The sequence below is a fragment of the Ctenocephalides felis genome, unplaced genomic scaffold (assembly GCF_003426905.1).
Source record: "Ctenocephalides felis isolate EL2017-DRISC unplaced genomic scaffold, ASM342690v1 CF-g0.4_SCAFFOLD_00845, whole genome shotgun sequence".
NCBI classification, from domain to species: domain Eukaryota; kingdom Metazoa; phylum Arthropoda; class Insecta; order Siphonaptera; family Pulicidae; genus Ctenocephalides; species Ctenocephalides felis.
Window position 1 is genome coordinate 56,138,125 of NW_020536999.1, and position 6,224 is coordinate 56,144,348.

A 6,224-nucleotide genomic window follows, 5' to 3' on the forward strand; every position below is an offset into this window, starting at 1 on the left:
TAAAATCTTATATAAAACCCTAAAAGAAACTCTCTTCATATTGTAAATTAATTTGAACTTTAACATAATAAAATAAAATAGAATAATAATTTTAAAATATATATATAAATTTAATGCTTGAGAATATATTCAATTTTTAAACAATTATTATTAATTATTAATTATCCAGAAAATATAAGATATTTTGAATTAGTTTCAACTTTGACAAAATATTCAATAATATTTTTTTATGAATTATGATTTTTGACTAAAACTTATGACAAACTTATTCGTCATTTCATTCCTACATTTATTTTAGTTCAATTTTTCTCATCCAATATTTATTCTCATCCAATATTTATTTGATGATTGATTTCCAAGAGAACTGTAATGATAATTTCAAAATAAATATTATTATGAATTATGATTTCTAAATAAATCTTCCATTTTTTATGAGCTGCTTTCATTACAAAATTTGATTGTTATTCCAGTGATCTTGATTATGTACAGTTTTGAGATCCAAGATACAGAATAACATTATGACAAACTTATCCCTCATTTCATTCCTACTTTTAGAACCCTATAAAAGCTCCTATCAAAAGCTATATGACCGAAAATATTTCTTGTATATACTCAGCAACAAGACATTAATGCCTTTTGCTTATGGTTGGGCTACGTTCAGGAATAAACCATAAAAGTCCTCTTATTGTTATAAGCTGAATCTTACAACGTCTTAGTTCACTACTCGAAGCTCAACAGCTATAAAATACAGTAAATAAGAATTGTGTTTTGTGGAGCAAATATAGACTAGCTGTAAGTGAAATTCTGTCTTAAGGCAATTAAAGCATCGTGCCTTAAGGCAAATTGCTGGAACTTCCCGTACCAAAAATTATTATTTTTTTTAAAACGATTAACATTTTTGAAAAAATTTTACTTCGAAAAAACAAGATTTTTGAGAAACTATAAATTGGACCAAAAATTACTTTTTTTTGAAAAAATTTTTTTTAAAAAAAAAAAAAAATTTCAATTTTTTTTTTTTTTTTGAAAAAAAAAGTTTTCTATATTTTGACATATTTTGGAAGATCTAAACTTTTTTCAAAGCAATTGTACTGCTTTAACTGCATAAAGACGAAATATCAAAGCCCGTAAGCGCCGCGTCGCCGTCTAACGCGTAAACGTTGGTACGGAACCCATAGGACTGTAAACCAAATTCATACTTATTGTTAAAATATCTATAAAGTATCTGATAATTTGATGTGCATAAGTCTAATGATCATCTTTGACCGCCAAATGGCTTTTTTTTTACTTTTTTCATTAGATCTCCGAAACCGCTAGACCTGCCTTTATGAAAATTTGATCAGTTATTCACCTTCTCAATATAAGTAAAATGTTTTTTGAATTATCAAAATCGGACGCTCCGTTCTCTTAAAAACTGAGTTACCGTTGTCGGCACTTTTTGCCCCGTATCTTCGGAACGGCTAGACCTCCCTGCGCCAAAAACTAATCAGCACGTCTCCTTATCAATACGAATCGAATGTTTTTTGAATTATTCAAATCGGTTGATCCGTGTTCCCGAAATCGTCGACAAAAATTTGTATCCGCACATACATACACACACGTACATACATACATACATACATACATACATACATACATACACACACACACACACACATACATCCATTTTTTCTAAGGTATGCCAAAATGTTCAGAAACCTTTGAAACGTAAATATATATAAAAATTTTCATTTTCGATTTTTTTGCGATTACTATAACTTGCCCTACGGAAAGTTAAAAATAGAATAAAACTTTTATTGTTGACAACTATAGTTTCAATAACAACAAGTAAATGATATATGAAATTTTAAAACAAATACAATACAATAAAATTACCTGAAAATAACACAATAACGACTAACGCATTTCGATCAAATCGAGTTTAAATGTTTTTCTCTCTACTACAAATATTTGAACATATTATGAGTAAAATGCACTAGCAATTATCATGTTATATTTAGGTTTTTATGGTTTTATTCAATTTCATTTTACATAAGCAATTAACAAGTATTTATCCAACATATCTTAGTATCCAGGCTATCCAACATGTTTTAAGAGTTTTTTTTTTTTTAAAGAAGAGCCAGAGTCAATCCATTTTGAAAATTTTAAATTCATTCAAAAAAATTTTAATTCTTGAAATTTTATTTTCAGTTAGCGATCCAAAGATTAAATGATCAAAACTAATAAAAATTAATCACAATAATTGAGAAATTATCACAGTTTCATTAAGCCCTAGGGTTACTCTGAATAGCTCATGAAATATTTTTTTTATTTATTTTAGGTCCTCGGTCGGGCGTTGACCATTTTAATTAATTCAATATTAACTCAGTTAATTATATGAGACATAGAATTGATTTACAATTAATTTTATCAAGTATTCAAAATTAGAAATTAAAAAAATGATCTATTAATGAAACTACTAAAGTCCACTAAAATACATTGTTTATACGGTAACAAGCAATAAATATATTCATGATACTAGATTCAAGTTTTTCCAAAATCAACGGTAATAAATAAATATATATTCTAAATAATACGTTTTAATATTTTTAACTTCCCGTAGGGTAAGTTATTGTAATGGGCCGAAAATTGAAATTGAAAATTTTTACATTTCTCGACGTTTTGAAGGTTTCTGAATATTTTGGCATACCTCTCAGAAAAAATGAATGTGTGTGTGTGTGTATATATGTATGGATACAAATATCCAAGCACGTTTTCGGGCGCACGGATAAACCGATTTGAATGGTTTAAAAAGCATTCGATTCCTATTGATAGGTAGATGTGCTGATTAGTTTTTGGCAAAGGCAGGTCCAGCCGTTACGGAGCTAAAGAGCAAAGAGTGCAGCAAATAGAAATCGAGATTTTGAGAGAACGGAGCATCCGATTTGAATAATCTAAAAAACGTTCAATTAGTAATTATTGGGAGAAATGGCTATTAGTTTTTGGCAAAGGCAGGCAGGCAATTTCAAAGATACAAAGCTAAATATACAAAAAATAGCAGTTTTTGAGAAAAATAAGCATCCGAATTGAATGATTCAAAAAAATTTTTGCTTGTGTTGACAAAACAATTGCTTTTGGAAAAAAAGTTTCATTTAAATTTTTTCTTGTTTGTATATCGAAAATAATTCAGATTTCAATTTTAATTCTGGCTAAAGTTTTAAAGCTCACTTATATACTTTAATAAATATTTTTGACTTTGTGATTCAGTTTATAAAATTCTTATTGTACAATGTTTCAGTATTTATAATTCAAAACATTTAATATTTCTCGAACATTTCGTTGTGGTACGGTAAGTTCCAGCAATTTGCCTTAAGCACGATGCCATACACCACTAGTTTTTAAAAAAAAGACCTCTCAAAGTTGATCCATATTGAAAACTTTGCCTTAATAGACAAAACCAATAAAAATTAATCACAATAACCAAGACAATTTTACCAAAGCTCATATATTTTCTAACTACATAGAATACATTTTTTCTCGTCCAGAATTTCTACGCTGGCTATTCTATATTATGTGGAAAATCCATTTTCAAAATATCATGCTTTCAGATTTCAAAATAAAAATCTTTTATAATCCTATTACATTGCTGTTTTAATATATATATATATATATATATATATATATATATATATATATATATATATATTAACAAAGTCTAATAATCGGGCATAACATCAATAAAAAACATGAATTTCTTTCAAAAATTTATTTTAAATCCATACGTTTCGGCTATAATCCTAGCCTTCATTCAGTGGAAACTAAAAATAAAATTAAAAACTAAAACAATTGAATTGGAGTGAAAAGAAAAAAATAAAATAGTAATTAGTAGTTACAATTAGTTGATCTTAGTGTTAAATTGGAAAATTTTAATAATCCATGGTATTAGGATATGGTAATGCACTACACTATGTATTATAAACATTAACTTGAAATTACACAATATTTTCACAAAATACTGATTTGAAAAAATCACAAATGAATAGTGTGTTATTCGTAGACTGGTTGAAGAGGTTCTTAAAAAGGTTTTATATTAATTTACCTATAAAATATTTAAAATATTTTATATTAAATGTTTATTATAAATGTTTTGGGTGGTGATTCTGAGAAGAAAAACTGGTCTTCTATTAATTAATTACGGTTTTGAGCCAATTTTTCGATCGGAAATTATTTTGTTAATTTACCAGTTAGCTGGGGAAAAGTAAATTAATTGGTAATTTGAATATTTGACTATGTCAAATTACTCAAATATTGATGAGTCATGAAATCAAATCATAGAAGAAAAAAGCGAGTGTCACAACTGTCCACACCACAAGGACGGTTGTGACAGGTATAAAAATATGTTAAAAAATAATAACTATATATATCAAAATCCTTTATAACGATTTTTATTGTCAGAAAAATGTAGGACAACACAGCATAATCATTTAAACAAAGCGTATTTAAATGACATAATCATTTGAATAAAATATAATTTTTTAATCAAGAAATCTTTGTGAAATCTTTTTTTTTCTTTGTATTGAATTTTTCTTTACCTTTCCCTTCCATATTTTGTCTTGGTTAAGTTAGATGTTTCTTGATCTATTCAACCCTCACCCGAAAAGTACAAAGTTCACAACCCCATGCCACAACCATACCCAAGTAACACTTTTGATAACAAATCATCGTTTTGACTAAGTTAAATTATCTACGTAAAAAGTGATTGCTGGTAATCTAATGTTCAACTTACATCAAAGTAGCAAACAAAGTGATCTATCTGTATACAAATAATAGTTATTATTAAATCGAACAAAAAAACTTATTGTTGAATCTTCAAAAGAAATGCGGTCTACAGATCGTGTTAATGCAGAACGCTGATTCAATGCAATAGTGGAAACTTATTTAATCAAACATACTTCATCTTTCTCGTTTTGGACGAACCCTATCTAATAATCAGTATAGTTTAGCTGCTATAACGTCACTACCATACCCTAGCACAACCGAGCCTAGACTCCGCGACCCATGATGAAATTTTTTTGCTAATAATAATATAATAGTAGAAACTTTACGAAAAAAACATAACATTCTAATACAAATGTATTAATTATTCGCTTCAGCAACACAACATTATTGCCATCACTTAACAATGAAATGATATTAAACAAAACAAACTTCGTTGGACATACAAATTATAAATACTCAAATATTGAATTCTATAATCCACGAAATAAATAGATAATAGTTGTTCGTAGAAAATTCCAACATTCCTATATGGACTATCAGGAATGTCGTCCTGCATACCAACGACTATCTATAGAAGGTCGTGATATTCATTGCTAATCATGACTTGGAAGATTCCTGGTCAAGAATAAGGATTGCAGAAGATTTCAATAAGCAAAAAATCAGATAAAATAGTTTCATGTGCATGATTCTTTTAATTTTTTAACTAAGCAAATACATATATTTTTTATTTCCATATAATTACAAATCTATACGGATCAAAGACATGGACTCGAATAAAGTCCTATTTGGAGAGTTTTGAGATGTGAGCTATGGTGAATGGAGAAAATAAAGTAGACAGACAAGGTGATAAATGAAGAAGTCCTGAGAAGAGTGGGTGGAGAAATGTTTTTACTAAGCATGATTCTAAAAAAATAAGGAAACTGGATCGAACCCATTCTGCAAAAAGAATGGCTTTTACACGATGTAGTCGAAGGAAAAATAGACTGAAAGAAATGGAAAAAAGAAGAAGATTGACAATTTACTTAAAAAGAGGGAACTTAAAGCCGAATTGCAATACCAGCAAGCATTGAAGCAGAAGTTTGGAAAGAAAAATTATTAAAATAAAGGAAATGAATAAAAAGTGGTAGTAAAACGGTAATGAGAATAATAAATAAGCAAGGGGAAGGAAATCATTTATTTTGTGGTGCAGAATACTATTTATTACTATTATTATTATAATTACAATTTTCATGAAAAGTAACTGTTATAATTACACATTAGTAATTTTGGTTACTAATGTGGAAAGATAAGATTTTACAATGATACTCTGTAGAAGTCCTTAAGTTTGATGTACTTGGTACTTCGAGAAAAAACTTTTGTGAAAGGAACATTTACTGTATCATATTTATCTCAAATAAAATCAATCAAACCGTTTAATATTAAGTATGTATTAGATTACTAAAAAATGAAATTGGTCTCTAGTTTCTTAT